The sequence below is a fragment of the Octopus bimaculoides genome, chromosome 25, assembly GCF_046866305.1.
Source record: "Octopus bimaculoides isolate indiv1 chromosome 25, ASM4686630v1, whole genome shotgun sequence".
NCBI classification, from domain to species: Eukaryota; Metazoa; Mollusca; class Cephalopoda; order Octopoda; family Octopodidae; genus Octopus; species Octopus bimaculoides.
This window is the reverse complement of record NC_142952.1, coordinates 4,041,587-4,059,086: the sequence shown is the minus strand read 5'-3', so window position 1 is coordinate 4,059,086 and position 17,500 is coordinate 4,041,587. Positions and strand designations below refer to the sequence as shown.

Sequence of the window (17,500 nt, the reverse complement as noted above, 5' to 3'; positions counted from 1 at the left end):
AGTAGAAAATATTCCTGTGATTAGGGTGGAGAGTTGGTCCCTTAACATATGATCCACAGGCTCACAAACGTGTGGACATGCCCTGTTGTCACATGAACCAGTCGCTCAGGCTAAGGGTTACGAAAACCTGCATCTCAAAGATAAGCACTAGAGAGCAGAAAACAAACAGAGCAAACTAAAAATAAACCAGCTGAATGCAAAAGGAAGCAAAAAAAATCTTGTCTCTTCAGGCTCTGGCAAAGCATATGAAGCGACAGGAGCCATGTGCTATTTTCAAACGGGTCAAACACTGTTGCATGTCTTTCATCCGTTTGAAAATACTTATGCAGCTGCTACGATGTTTTAGCTTATAAGGTTATTGATTAATCTCACGAATTTTATTTTCCAGACTTATTGCGATAGCAAAGCGGAGTAGTTCTGATGTAATGGGTGCGGTATTAACATCTGGTTTCAAGTGTATTTTCCATGAACCCTATATAACAACTTTCTGTACTATCTGCAGTTGTTATCGTTGGTGTACACAAGTACCTTCGTGAATGAATTGGATCACATGGACAGGGTGTTGTCACAATTATAGTTACAACGTTTTGTCCAATGAATCATCATTTCTCGAAAAAATAAATAAATTCTACAGAAACACAATCACATACTCATTCTCTCTCTCTCACACACACACACACTATTTAAAGTGCAGGTCACATTCTGGTTCATTAGGACATATCTGTGATGATGTTGCAGTTGTAAATATATACATATGTGTGTGTGTGTATGAAGATAAATATATATATATATATATATATATATATATATATATATATATATATATATATATATATATGGGTGTGTATGTGTGTGTCCGTGTTTAAGTATATAATTAATATGAACAGCAGTTTGCGATGTTTCACCAAAAAGGAGAATTACAAATATCACTAAATGCGACTAGGGTGTTAGAAAACACCTACATTGCTAGAAATAAGAGCTAAAACGCTCTAATGCTGTAGCTAACACACATGAATGAACAGGGACCATAATCGTCCGAAAAGTACCGATCGAGAATTCTTAAGACTGACGCATCAGTTTCGGCAGTTTCTGTCGCGTCATCAGTTAAGACAGCTCGACTTCGTAGCGTTTTAGCTCTCATTTCTAGCATTGTATGAGTTTTCTAAACATCCTAGTTGCATTTAATGACATTTGCAATTATCCTTTTTTTTTTTTTTTTTGTGACACATTGCAAACTTCCGTTTATATTAATTATATATATATACTCATTAGCGAATCGCTAAACTCATCCAATTATTTGGATAATAAACAGACATAGATACTCACGAAGCGAGTCCTCAAAGAACCGAAGTCGAGCTCGCTTCACTGATGAGGCGACGGAAATGACCGAAACTGACGCGTCAGTATTAAGAATTTTCGATCGGCACTCTTCGGACGATTATGGTCCCTGTTAATATATGTTTTCATTCATGTGTGTTAACAACAGCATTATTCTATAGGTTTCTTTTGCAGAACCGCTAAGTTACGAGGATACAAACACACCAACAGCGGTTATCAAGCAGTGGTGCGGGATAAACACAATAAACACAGATACAAAACACACAGACACACACACATATATATATAAACACGACGGGCTTCTTTCAGTTTCCGTCAACCAAATCCACTGACGATGTTTGGTCGGCCCCAAGTTATAGTAGAATATATTTGCTTGAGGTGCCACTCAGTGGGACTGAACCGGCAACCATATGTTAGGAAGCAAGCTTCTTACCACATGGCCACACCAGAAGAGTGCTGCATCTTGGGCGTCCGGTGCTCTCTCGGCGACTCCAGACATTTGAAGTATTATCACCTGATTGCTTTCAAGTTTTTTACGCAGATGTACTTAAGCATGCTGATAACGAAGGTCACATTCGTGTTTTCCTAGTTTACCCAATCAAAAGCTTCCATTGCCGGACACACTGGAAGTCATGACTGTTTGTTCCCATGAAAACAGCGTACTCAACGAAGCTGAAACTTTCATGCGATTTCGTCTCTACAGAGTGCTATAAATGGCGGCCAAATCTTTCGTGCACTATACTATAGCATCAGAAAGACAAACTGGGTGATACACAGTGCCACAACACCGTTTATTCGCTCGCTTGAGGTAAGCCCAAATGCTTCCACTTTTTCAGTGATATTAATAACATTCAAATTAGAATGAGTCATTACGGACGTAATCGTTTATCAAAACACACAGTCGGTATTAATTACAAAGATGTGCTCAACATAATGTCACGATGCATAAGTATTCTAATTAAGAATGAAAACCTAATAACCCCCATGAGACTATATAATTAGTCGTCCTTTCCGGCATTTAGATATTATGGAGTAGTTTGTGCAAGATTTAGTTGCTATTTCTAGCAGGTCGAGAGATCACGTAAAGGTTTTGTTTCGTAGTCTTATCTTTTTTGTTTTTGCTAATTTTCATGTCAACTGACAATTTCGACTTAGGATATGCTGGCAATGAACGCTTTCGATTAGCTAAAATTACATAACTTTAGATGCTCGCAACTTCTTTATTATTAATCTATAGGGGTGGGGAAAAAATGAATGCAATTTTCGCCGTCAGAATGCAAGACTATACAAGAACTACCGTTTTCGAAAATAATCTCATGAAAATTTTGAAATATTTAAGTGATTCGAATAAATTAAACAAGATTTAACAAGTGCAGACTGGGCTGTGTGGCTTGCTTTCCAGTCACATAGTTCTGGGATCAGACCTTCGGCTAATATTTTCTATTCTAGCTTCGGGCCAACCAAAGCCATGTGAGTGGATTTGGAAGATGAAAACTCAAAGAAACCTGTCGTGTATATATATATATATATATATATATATATATATATATATATATATATATATATATATATATATATATATACGTTTATCAATTCCTGATGAGAAATCGTGTGTTGAAACAGATATTGTTGTATTTCGGGATGGTCATTTTCTTTTTGCCAAATTAACACACGCACTATATATATATATATGTATGTATATATATATATATATATATATATATATATATATATATATATATATATATATATATATATATATATACAGAGAGAGACAGACAGACAGACAGCACACGCATATACATCTGTGAGTTTGTGCACGTGTGTGTGTGGGCTGAAAAGGAGACAGTTATTTTTTGGGTTATCTCGAAAGGGCTGACATGCAATCGAAATGAATTAAGCATGCCCCCGCAAAAAAAAAAAGGAGTGTAACTTCCTGATCCTCCACTAGCCCCTAAAATCTACCGTTTGACGTCGTAAGACAATTGCCCCACCCATCCCCACCCAGCAAACCCAAAATCCGGTACCTAAACCGAAACACATTCTTCCTTTATTTTCTTTTCTGCCTGAGATCTTGTTGTTGTTGTTCTTCTTGTCAGCGTCATCGTCGTAGTAATTACTGCTACTGTTGTTGTTGTTGTTGGTGTTGTTGTGGTAGTTGTTGTTATTGTCGTTTCAATAGTAGGCGTTCACCTCCAAATCGCTCTCAACCCGGCAAACCTATAAATGATGACAGTACTACCGTGACTATCCTGTTCCATTGAAGTATAATGTTTCAGAGACCATTTTCTTCAATGTCACATTTTCTATTTTATATTCTAGTCGTCAGAGAATGCCATTTGCTCAGAATCTTTGCTAACCTAATTCATATTTGAGCGGGATTTAAACGCTGTTTCTAACACGATGTGCTCCCAAATACAGCAAAAATTTCTAACCAGTTTTCGCTCCATTTACTGAATGGCAATTTTTTTGAAAGTAAATTTGCTCAACTTTTTTTTTCAGTAATTTCTGTTTACCTTTCAACCACAAGAATATAACCTCTGAATAGGAACTTTAAAATACCGCATTCTAAACAGGTCTGGCTATGTGGTAAGAAGATTGATTTCCATCCACAAAGGTTCCGGTTTCAGTCCCACAGCGTGTACACCTTCGGCAATCTTTTTTTTTTTCTTCTATAGACTCGAGCCGACCAGATTATTGTGAGCGGACTTGGTAGACCGAATTTGAAAGAAACCCACTTTCTGACGTGTGTCTCCAAGCAATCTTTCAAGCTCAGTTCATAGGTTAAATAGATTTACAAACCAGGACGCTGGACTACGAGAAGAAAAAAAACATGAGAGAAACAAACGAGATGAAAAACAACGAGCTGAAAAAGAAAGCGCGAAGAAGGTTGAAGCAAAAAGTGGAACGAGAAACCGGAAAAGAATAAGAAAACTAACATCTTCCTCATGGACTGCTGGTGCGAAGCCTGGAGGCCAAAGTCTGTCAGATATTGTAACTGTAAACTATATATATATATATATATATATATATATATATATATATATATATATATATATATATATATATATATATATATATATATAATTATAATTAAGGGTATCTAAAAGATACCACCATGCAGTCAAAACTTGACTCTTAAACCGCATCCAGGCACTGGGTTCTCCTGTTTGTGTGGAATGGTGCAGAATCCTGTTGACAGATATAGGGTGTTCCAGCAGCCACCCTCTTGACCCCAGGGCAGCACTACCTCAACACGGAGGCCTACTTGATGTAGGCCCCCTCCGTGTTGAGTGCGAGGCCGTGTGGAAAGATGAAGGGGAGCATAACGTCGCCGTCGCTAGTGATCACTCCAAGCCCCATGATATTGACTGGATGTTTGATTTTGATCACGTGTCCTCAGATTGACCCCCGTGTAGTCGAAAAAAAAAATCAAAAACAGACAATGCGCATGCGCAAAATTAAAATTTTAAATGGCGACAATTTACCCATCGCACTCTGTATGTATACGATGGATGCTGAAAATTGCCTGGCTTTTAGGGCATCACGAAAGGCCTGGTTGGCGTGAAATAAACATGTGCAAATGGCTGAGTACTCTACAGACACGAGAACCCCTTAACGTAGTTGTCAGGGATATCCAGTGTTACGTAGCTACCACCTTTAAATTACTGGTACAACTCGTTTTTTGCCAGCAGAGTGGACTGGAGCAACGAGAAATAAAATGGCTTGCTTGAGGAGACAAGGAGCCGCTGGGATTCGAATTCTCGGCATTACGATTGTAAGCCGAATACTCTAAGCACTAAGCTAAGCGTCTTCACATACGAAATTAAAGTTTCACATCTTTACAATACTCTTTGTATGTTCGCCTGCAAATTTGTGGGTGTGTGCGTGCGTGTATAAGTATGAATGTGTGTGTGTGTATGTGTGTGTGCGTAATATAATGGCGGTGCCACGATGTTATGGCTGTCACCTTCCACGTAGACAACTCCCATTCGTCTCACACACACGCACGCACTACGCCACCACCACCGCTACTACTACTACTACTACTACTACTACTACTACTACTACCACCACCATCACCTGCCTCCCCCACCATCACCACCACCACCACCACCACTAGCCCCCACTATCACCATTACTACCACCACCACCTCCACCAATACTACTACTACTACTATTATTTCTACTACCACCACCACCAGCCCAACATCACTACTACCACTACTATTACCACCACCACCACTACTACCACCACCATCACTACCACCACCACTACTACTACTACCACCAACTCCACCACCATTATCGGGGTCACCGCCTCTCACCACCACCACCACAACCACCTGCTGCATGTTAACACATCACAAATGCTGACTTGGCTGCACCGCGCACGTGCATTAGTTTACACATTGTGACGTCATCAGAGTGTGGCGTGGCGGGAAGGGGAGGGAGGGAGGGACTTAATACACAGTAACGACAGCCCAGACGATGTGTGTGTACGTGTGTGTATGTATATGTGTGTGTCTGTCTGTGTGTGTGGGGGGGGGGCGTTCATGTGTCTGTCTGTGTGCGTGTTTTTATATGTGTGCGTAGGGATCTGCTATGATATGTGTGTAAGAAGTGGGTGTGTGTGAATGTGTGTGTGTGTATTTGTAGCATGTGTGTATGTATTTATGTATTGCTGTATGTTTTCCTACAGTTGTGTATGTGTTGGTATGTGTACGTGCAGTTGTCTATGTACGTAATGCATATGTTTGTGTGTGTGAGTGTGTGTGTGTGTGGTGGGTGTATGCGTGTGTATGTGCTCATTAATGAAGCTGCTACAATGCATTACGATAGTAATGCAAGGTAAACTTACGAGTATGCGTTTTTAGTAAAAGTAATTGTAGCTTTGCAGCCTGGCTCTGAATATTGACAGTCTGTCTACTTTTCACAACAAAGGTTTAAAATATATATATTCTTCTTTGCGTCGTGTTGCTTTTAATTAATTCACTTAGCTAGCGCTTGCACTATTATGCAAATTAGACAAGCCAAGTCAACCCTGCGTCAGATTGTGTATACTATAAATAGCAATAAGTCAATTTTTCTCAGGAAATGAGTGACTAAGTATATCTCAACCTTTTTGATCTCATCCTTCACATTTTCATACGGAATTTTTTTTTTTTCATCGTCTATCTTTAAACAAAATATTCAGAAAGATATTAAAAAATTGTTAATTCTTAAAATGCAATACTATAAAAATTAATAGCTTTTTGCATCACGAGGTTCTTTAATAAAAGAACTATCAAGTAGTAACATTAAATCTTTGTCTTTTATCGTTTACTTAAGTCATTGGGCTGCTGGTGCATCGCCCTCAAGCTTTTCTGTCGAACAGATCGAAAACACCTAAAGCTCCCCGAGGCACCGGCAGGGGGTGGTGGCGACCCCTGTTGTACTCCTTCGCCCCAACTTTCTCTCACTTTTTCTTCCTGTTTCTTGAGTAAAGCTGCGATGGATTGGCGTCCCGTCCAGCCGGGGGGGGGGGGGACACATACACCATAGAAACCAGGAAACCAGGCCCATGGGCGTGGCTATGCTTCTAAAGGGCGCATAAATAAATTTTTAAAAAACGCCACTGATCACATTTGTTGTTTCTCATGAAGTCGATATCTCATCGTGTTGTCTCATTATTCATTCGCTAATTTTATTAATTCCTCCTGTTCATCGTCTCGCTAAAGGACAGCCTTCATAACGGGTCGCTTTGCCAAAGTGGAACAGTGACTGCAACGGTAATAATATCGCGGAATCACTGTACCATGATGTCAGACAATGATTGTCAATAGTCACGATAGGTAATTATATCCCACGACAACCAGCTTATATTTCAAGCAATCCTATCGTGTTGGAATTGGTAAAACTAATGTCTGGAAATATCCATCTTAGATTATCTGTACCAATTTAGAAATGAAAGCAGCGATAGACGTTTTGCAGTCAACAAGCGGTCTTTGTTTTGTTTGTTTGTTTTTGTTTTTGTTTTGTTTTTTTAATTCTTTTTATTTTTCTTTACTTTCCTGGCAATAACGAATTAAGATTATTAAGTTTGCTGGATATGTTGCTAAGGAAAGAGATATCATGCTTCATGATTTATAGCAATAAAGATAGCGGAAGGTGGAGTGTTTTGTTGCAAAAATATATTTTATAATTTCTAACAAACATTCCGACAAAGCGAACAACACACAGTACAGTTGCCTTTTGACAAGCATCCTACATTCAGTACGATATAGATGATACAAAAAGCTCCAACATTATTATAAAAGCAGTAAGGGGGCGAGCTGGCAGAAACGTTAGCACGCCGAGCGAAATGCTTAGCGGTATTTCGTCTGTTTTTTAGTTCTGAGTTCAAATTCCACCGAGGTCGACTTTGCCTTTCATCCTTTCGGGGTCGATAAATTAAGTACCAGTTACGCACTGGGGTCGATGTAATCGACTTAATCTGTTCGTCTGTTCTTGTTTGTTCCCTCTATGTTTAGCCTCTTGTGGGCAATAACGAAATAGGTATTTCGTCTGCCGTTACGTTCTGAGTTCAAATTCCACCGAGGTCGACTTTGCCTTTCATCCTTTCGGGGTCGATAAATTAAGTACCAGTTACGCACTGGGATCGATGTAATTGACTTAACCCCTTTGTCTGTCCTTGTTTGTCCCCTCTGTGTTTAGCCCTTTGTGGGCAATAGAGAAATAAGAAACGTTAGAACAAGTAAATGAGAAGAGATATGAGATCATTAAACATTGATTGGCTGCAACAGTTGACTCGTCCTTTTCTACAGAAAATTCAGAGCATGGAAGAATATGAAAGAGCAGATGTTTAACGTTGGTGGTCCAGATAACGTATCCGGCCTTTCACGCCTTATTATCATGAGGGCATTATCAGTAACCAAGTCGAAGCAATGTCTCTCTCTTGCAGCATGTGACTCACCATCCTCTGCGACGAAATAACATAATATCGTTGTTATGATATAACCATGACGTTATCTCGTTCAATAACCGCTGATAAACCGAGATCAATGTTTTGTTTGGTTGGGGTGGTTTTTTTATCCGAATGGGTCCTGAAGTTCCAAGGAATATGATAAGGATCTGTCCTTCTGGTCAGCATGGTTAGAATACAACTGATATTTCACATATGCAGGTTGCATGCCTTCGTCGTTTAATGTCTGGTTGCACAGAAGACGCATGAATAATTGATTATGCTTCGGAGAGACAATAAACCGATAAGATAAATGAATCAATGATGTATAGGCAACAGATTTTCTGCATAGGATTCATTAAGGTGTTTATAAACTGCATATAATTGCAGGGAGAATAAAATAAAATATTAATTATATGCACGTTCGACAGCCAATTGAAATAAATATACATTAATCCATCGCCATATTGCGGTTCACCTATCGCGCACTCAGTACATCGTGGTTCACCTATCGCGGTTCACCTATCGCGCACTCAGTACATCGAGGTTCACCTATCGCGTACTAAGAACATCGCGGTTCACCTATCGCGTACTAAGAACATCGCTGAGTGCACATCTTGCACCGATATATATATGTGTGTGTGTGTGTGTGTGTGTGTGTGTGTGTGTGTGTGTGTGTGTGTGTGTGTGTGTGTGTTCCAAATCCACTCACAAAGCTTTGGTCGATATATAAATGTGTGTATATATATATATATATATATTCAAAATCTTGGTGGAGGAAGAGAAGTGCTAATAATCATATATGTTTGTGTATGAGTGTGTGTGTGTGTGTGCGCATGATGAAAGGTAATGTCAACCGCGGCGGAATTTGAACTCAGAACGTAAAGACGGACGAAATACCGCTAAGCACTTCGTCCGGCGTGCCCATGATTCTGCCAGCTTAATGGTAATAATCATTTATTTCTACTCTAGGCACAGGGCCCGAAATTTTGGGGGAGGAGGGTGGCAGTCGATTAGATCGACCCGAGTACGCAACTGGTACTTAATTTATCGACGCCGAAAGGATGAAAGGCAAAGTCGACCTCGGCGGAATTTGAATTCAGAACGTAAAGGCGGACGAAATACTGCTATGCATTTCGTCCGGCGCGCTAACGATTCTACCAGCTCGCCGCCTCCACCTAAATGGTAATAACAGCAATAATACAATTTACTCTGTAATAAACATGCTACAATTCGTTGTTAAACATTCCTTAGACTTTCAGGCTACTAATTATTAATTAATTAACTAATTGATGCATTAATTGGTTGATTAATGACGTGTATTTGTAGGCGCTGTTTTTGTGAGCGCTCGGTTAGCTAGATGCTTGCATGAAGTGCGATTGAAGTGACAGCCTGCATTGAAAGGGTCCTTACTACTCTGATGTGTGTGTGTGTGTGTGTGTGTGTGTGTGTGTGTGTGATACAGCTTTTCCTTCAAACGAGTCAAACTGAAGACGTGAATGTTTAGGTTCCATCTTTTTATCTTCAGCTTGTTCCAGTCAGGTATATTAATAGTTATGATAATAATATTGGTTTTAAATTCTGGCACGAGACCAGTAATTTTGGAAGATGGGGTAAGTCGAATCCATTGACCCTAGTGTTTAACTGGTACTGATTTTATCGTCTCCGAAAGGATGAAAGGCAAAATCCCTCTCAGCAGGGTTTGAACTCAGACCGTAAAGACGGACGAAATGTCGCTGGGCATTTCGCCTGGCGCGGTAACGATTATGCTAACTGACTTCCTTAATAGTAATAATAATAATCCCTTCTGTGAAAAGCACAAGACCTGGAATTTGTGGGGAGGGGACTAGCTGATTACATCACCCCCAGTGCTCATCTGGTACTTAATTTATCGACCTCAAAAGGATGAAAGGCAAAGTCACGTTTGGCAGAATTTGAACTCAGAACGTAAAGACGGACAAAATGATGCTAAGCATTTTTCCTGGCGTGTTAACGATTAATCGACCCAAAAAGGATGGAAAGCAAAGTCTACCTCGGTGGAATTTGAACTCAGAACGTAGCGGTAGACGAAATACCACGATGCAGTTCGCCCGGAGTGGTAACGACTCTGCCAGGTCACCGTCTTTTTAATTGCAATAATTTTAACATTATTTTCTTTGTGATAAACACGCTACAATTAGTTGTTGAACATTCCTTAGAATTTCAGGCTGCTAATTATTAAATTAAATTAATTAACTAATTGATGCATTCATTGGTTGACGTTGCAAAAAAACGTGGACAAAATGATAAACAGAGTACAGAAAACACACAGGCCACATAGAGAACATTTCTTTCATCAGCTGCTACCATTCTAAAACTAAGCGTTTCGAAGAGTTAGAGAGAGAGAGAGAGAGAGAGAGAGAGAGAGAGAGAGAGAGAGAGAGAGATGTGTGTGTGTGTGTGTGTGTGTGTGTGTGTGTGTGTGTGTGTGTGAACCTGTGTATGTATAACACTGGTATAATGAGATCGGATCTACGGCTGGCACCAGGTCTCATGTCACAATGGGAGTTTAGAAGTACTTTTGCCTGACACACTGATAAGGTAATTGGATATCTCTGTACAATCTCGCTCGCTTGAAATTTGTTGACTTTGGACACGACAATCACTCGTTCATACACAGCTACCGATGTATGCACACGGTTAAGCTCATACGCACGCACACATGGACTCACAAAGCCCCACCACCACCACCACACACACACACACACATATATATATATATATATATATATATATATATATATATATATATATATATATATATATATATATATATATATATATATATATACATACACACACATACTTATACACATATACATTCAGTATATCTTTATCCAATAGAAAGAGATATAAGGAAAAATAAAATCATGTGATCGAATAATATATACAAGAATATATATCAAAATTTATAATAATGAAATTATTGTATACAGTGCTTTATATTATTATATATGTGTGCGTGTGTGTGTGTGTGTGTATTTTGTAGAAAACATGAATCCGAAAGAAGCACACTCTAAGATGTAGAGCTGTATATTTTAAAAATATGGAGGGCCAGTTTATGGGGTTACTTTAGATTTCCCGTCCATAAAGGGTTTAGTTTCGTGGCGTATCGTCAGACCCCCAAAATCTGTTGGCCCATGACCTCTTAAAAATATCTTTTAATATCTTTTAAGAGGTCATGGACCAACAGGTTTTTGAGATCTGACAATACGCCATAAAGCTAAACACTTTATGGACGGGAAACTTAAGGCAATCTCATAAACTGGCCCCTTCCCCATTTTTAATATATATATGTGTGTGTGTGTGTGTGTGTGTGTGTGTGTGTGTGTGTGTGTGTGTGTATGTACACAAGGCTCCGGGTTCAGTAGGAAAATATCTTAATGTTTTAACAATTTTTCAAGCCGATCACATGGAGAAAGGTATTTGCCTCCATTTGGGAAAACACAACGGTTTAGTTCACAGAGATTCTCGTGAATTTACGTGAATAAAATAGTAGATTCGATGTGTATATATAAACGGAACAGCACTTCATTTCTTTGGAATTGGTAAAAATCTATGTAGACCCCACTTATGAGATTCCAATAAGGTTCAAAAATTGTTTTCAATATATGAGGAAATGTGTAAGTTTACATATATATATGTCTGATTATCAATTGAAGTGTTATCAATTGGTGCAAAGTACTAAGCAACCACGATTTCAGTTATTATCTTTGATAAACCTCTCATTGACAAGACCTGTTAGTATGTCAGGGTAGAGATCTGTGTGTGTGTGTGTCTTCTGATCATTTACTAATGAACATTATTCCAGCGATGTATTGTTTTTGACAGTCATCTTCGTAAGTTCCATCCTTCCAGAAAACTGTATCTCTTTGTTCTTGTAATGATCTAAAATTCAGATCTGATGTTCGTGATAACCACGGCAAATCATTCACTGTTTTCTCCAAGTAGAAGACTACGTTTTAATCTGGATTAGAATTATTCCGTTTTTCCCTTCCTTTTGGTTAGAAGACCGATCAAGACAGTTTTGAGTTTGAAGAAGAGAAATTTGGTAAGAAATTGTTTATTCTATACTTTTGTGTATGTGTACATTTATGTGTGTGCGTATGTGTGTGTGTGTGTATCTATATATGTGTGTTATCTGTTTGTATGTGAATGTGTCTGTGTCTGCGTATATGTGTGTGTGCATGTGTCTGTATGTGTATGTCTGTGTTTGGGTGTTTGAGTATGCGTATGTGATGTTCGGGGGGGGGGGGGGGTCCATGTATGTCTCTGTATGTCTGTGTGTCTATGTGTGTATGTGCGTACGTCTATTCTGCTATGTCATGCTCTTTTACTTACCGACCCCGTAGCCCCTTGATGGTAAATTATTTGCTCTTAACATATTGGGCTTCTAGACTATTTGTCTCAGCCATGTTTTCTTACCTCTTCCTTCTTCCTTTTGTTTATATTGTAAGCTCTTGTTTTTCACTCTGATGAAGATCCGTTGCCTTAATTCGAATGCCCCATAAAGATGAAGAATTTTATTCTGGCATTTATGTATAGACTGCATTTTGGCAACCGATCAGTAAGATATCTTATGTCATGCTTTGCATTAAAAAATAAGCTATAAACCTGGTCCAATCAATGTGTTGGTTAATTTGTGGTTTTCTCCATTTTCTAATTATTTGTGTTATGCTATTGCGTTTCGGTTTGTACGTTTATGAGTGAAGGGCCGAGAGAGACAGAAGGAGAGAGAGAGAGAGAAAGACAAAAAGAGAGGGAGAGGGAGGGACAGAAAGAGAGGAGAGAGAGTGCTTCACTGTTTTCACGTGTCTTGCAATTTTGTGAGTAGGTTTAAATTAAAATCTACGCAGCCAGGTTTTAGATTTGTTCAGCAAACCGCAGAAACACAACGGGTAGCAAAGCAAAAGTAGTGTTTGCTCATTGAGTAAACTTGCCACCGCCTATTTATTTTATAACCACTTTTAACTTGTTTCTACTAAGAAAATGTACTAAAATGACACCCAGCTTTATCTGTTGGTAAACTGTCAAAATTTAGCTTGAAGACTCTTAAGATAAAAGTCAAGATTCCCAAAGGAGACCAGGCAATGGAGTTCAGCGCTACAGATGACTCACAAAAGTAAGATGGAGGTTTATTGTAGGATATTACGTATTTTTATCTTTTGTTTCTTTCATTCATCAGACTCCAGCCAGCCTTGAAGAATTTTAGTCGAACTAATCGATCCCAGGGCTTAATTTTCTTTTGCTATCCTGATACTTATTCGATCGGTCTCTTTTGCCGAAACGCTAGGTTGCGAGAATGTAAACATGCCAACACCAGTTGTCAAGCGATGGGTGGGGGGACAAACACGGATACAAACAGAAACACACACTCACATACACACACACGTAGGTATATATGAATATATATCTAGAGGAAAATACATGTAACAGGAAAGAAACAACTGATTGATCCCAATTACAAAAGCAAATAACAAAGGGAAATATTCGTATACAGGACAAGTAAACCTTGAGAAATGACCCTTCATCAGTTGTCGGGTGTCTATCTACTCCCCATTTTGAGCATATATACATACATACATATATATATATATATATTTTATTTATGCGTCCTTTGAAAGCCTAGCCAGGCTCATGGGCCCGGATTCCCGGTTTCTATGGCGTATGTATTCTCCCCCCCCCCCTCCGCAGCTGGACGGGACGCCAGTCCATCGCAGCTTTACACAAGAAACAGGAAGAAAGAGTGAGAGAAAGTACAACAGGGGTCGCCACCACTCCTCTGTCGGAGCCTCGTGGAGCTTTAGGTGTTTTCGCTCAATAAACACACACAACGCCCGGTCTGGGAATCGAAACCACGATCCTCCGACCGCGAATCTGCCGCCCTAACCACTGGGCCATTGCACGTCTACACACACAAAAACACACACACACACACACATACACACACACCATTTTAACGATGCGTACTGCCTTAATTCTTCGAAACGCCGGAGTTTTAATGGTGGCAGCTGATGAAGGGGATGTTTCTATGTGGCCTGCTTGTTTGTTGCACCTTGTTTACCATTTTGTCCTTGTTCTTTTGCCACGTCATGTACCCAGTTATGTATCTATATGTACATGTAGATGAACGTATATACATACATGTACATATATATGCATATACTCATATATTGTTTATACGCCCGAAACGTCATACACTCTCTCTTTCCTTTCCTGAGCGTCCAATAATACTATCCATATCACGTCCTCACTTTGTTGTTTTTTTGTTTCTTTGTTATTGTTTTTTTGAACTATATATATATATATATATATATATATATATATATATATATATATATATATATATATATCCACAGTCACGCACACGCATATTTACGCGCACATAGAGTGGACGTAGCGTCCCATCCTGACCATGGTTCAATGACCGCAACCAGTACAAGAATGAAAGAATGTAAAAGAACGGGCATAGATAAACATCCATAAATATTGATATTGTTATTTAAGAGAGTGCACGTCCTTGTGTATGAGTGTATTGTCAGTAAGCGTGTGTAGACGGCGCTTGCGTACACTCTCACCTATCCACACATACACAAGCACCCATACACACACACTCATATATATACTTATAGGAATATGTATATATATACATGCATATATATACATATATATATATATATATATATAACTGATATATATATATATATATATATATACATGAATATAGACACATACATGCACTCACACACAAGGATATACTCAAATACACACACACACACAAGGATATACACACACATATACATAGACAGTCATACACTCGTTTATTCGTACACTTACACACATACACACAGATATATATAACATATATATATATATATATATATATATATATATATATATATATATATATATATACACATGCACACGCATAAATATACCTACACGTATACAGACACCCATACACATACTCGCACATATTCACACACACAGATACACACACATACATACCTACATACATGTCAGCGTAATATATTCAACCTTTGCCAAAATATGAGAAGCAGAGGTGAGATGTGTGAGTTAAGTATCAGCTGGTTTTATTGGTTTCTAGTCTCAAGTCGAGTGTAATAGTGGAGGGAAGCGATGACGCAGTGGCGCGGTGGATAGAGGAGACAGCTTACTAATCGATGGAAGCTCATCTGTGTGTGTGTCTCTCTGTGTGGCTTCACATCTAAGCGTGCAGGTACGTGTGTGTCTGAGTGTGTCTCTGTGAGTGTGTGGTGCTTGTGGTGTATGTGTGTATGTGTGAGTGCGTGTATATGTGTATGTGTAGATGATTGTGTGAGCATTGTTTATACGTGCGTATGTTATCGTGTGTGTTGGCATGTGTTATCGTATATACTATAATGTAGCGTCTCTCTCCCTCTCTATGTATATATATATATATATATATATATATATATATATATATATATATATATATATATATAGTTGGAATTTACAAAGAAAAAAACAAAACAAAAGACGAAGACGAGAGTGTAAACAAAAAACAGATGTATTAGATTAACACTCGGGAAGTGAGAAAGTCTTTTACGTTTCGAGCCTACGCTCTTCAACAGAAAGGAACACAGAACAAGCAGAGAGAGAAAATAAAAATGGTTTAGTGTTCCTTTCTGTCGAAGAGCGTAGGCTCGAAACGTAAAAGACTTTCTCACTTCCCGAGCGTTAAACTAATACACCTGTTTGTTGTTTACACACCCGTCTTCGTCTTTGGCTCTTTTGTAAATTCTCACTATATATATATATATATATATATATATATATATATATATATATATATATATATATATATATATATATATATATATATATATATATATATACTTGCCATGAGTATGACTTTAAACTGTATCACGTAGTACGTGAGTTCCAGGGTTTGAGGGGTGTGGATCCACTTCTTAGCCACTAGCGTTCCTAGGCCAATTCTAACTCTGAGTACCAGCACCTGTTAGGGTCCCACCATTGGTTTAATTAGCATCTGAACAACTGGGAGCCGAGAAGCTCTAGCTCTCGTCGAAACTTCCTTTTTGGAGAGGGAAAAACTCATATTAAAGAAAATCTGAAGTGCAATCAATTTCTAGTTGTCCCAGCGTCTGTTGTGCCACTGGGTTTCGAACTGGTGGCACCAGAAAGTCGGGTTCGGTGTTGCGCAACACATCATCCACTCCAAATAAATTCGCGCACAGGAACTTCTAGGACTTGTGATATTTGTATGAATATACTGTGTTTAGAAAATGGTCTTATTCGCCACAAGTTAACTTCTACCATGTGTGTATGCACGCGTGTGTGTGTGTGTGTGTGTGTGTGTGTGTGTGTGTGTGTGTGTGTGCGTGTGTGTGTGTGTGTGTGCGTGTGTGGGTGGGTGGGTGGGGGTTTCTATACATATAGGTTAATTTATGTGAGACAAATGAGAGATGTGAGCCCAAGATATGCTGCAGGGGATGGAAACTGAGACTTTGTTTTTCTACTCGTGTTTCACGCATGCATATCAGTATACTACACGCGCGTGCACACACACACATACACCCACAGACATGCAATATATATATATATATATATATATATATATATATATATATATATATATATATATATATATATATATATATATATATATACATATATGTAATGTATATATATATATGTATATGTAATGTATATATATGTATATATTTATATGTATATATGTTTGCCTATATATATACACACACACACTCATATATATATATATATATATATATATATATACATATACATACATGCATATTCATATATACAAATATATAAGCATGAAAGCAGAAACAGTACAGTGAATTTTTCATAGAGAATGAAGTATCCAACGTTTCAGACAGAATCCTTCTTGAAGATGAAGAAGAAAAGAGGGAAAATTAAAGGACGACATCAGAGGTTTTGCTTCCTCTATATTTGGTTTGTTTACATTCCTGTAACACAGCGGTTCGGCAAAAGAGACCGATAGAAAAAGTACCAGGCTTTAAAAAGATCAGTAGTGGGGTCGATTCGTTCGGCTAAAACCCTTCAAGAAGTTGCAACAGCATGGCCGCCGTCCAATGACTGAAACAAGAAACAGATAAAAGATGCTTATATAGTTTCTTATTTACTAAA

General features: G+C 38.5%; 1 protein-coding gene across 2 annotated transcripts in view; it reads left to right on the top strand.

Annotated features, from left to right (window-relative positions):
* LOC106879810 (uncharacterized) overlaps positions 1-17,500 on the top strand; it is a 144,404-nt gene that overhangs the window by 60,538 nt on the left and 66,366 nt on the right. Inside the window, exon 1 of one of the 2 annotated variants that reach the window (XM_089341834.1) lies at positions 2,011-2,146. The exons of the other annotated variant lie outside the window; for it this stretch is intronic. The gene's annotated coding sequence lies outside the window, so the exon portion shown is untranslated. Of the gene's footprint in view, positions 1-2,010; positions 2,147-17,500 lie in introns of those variants that run through there. 2 annotated transcript variants of the gene reach the window in all.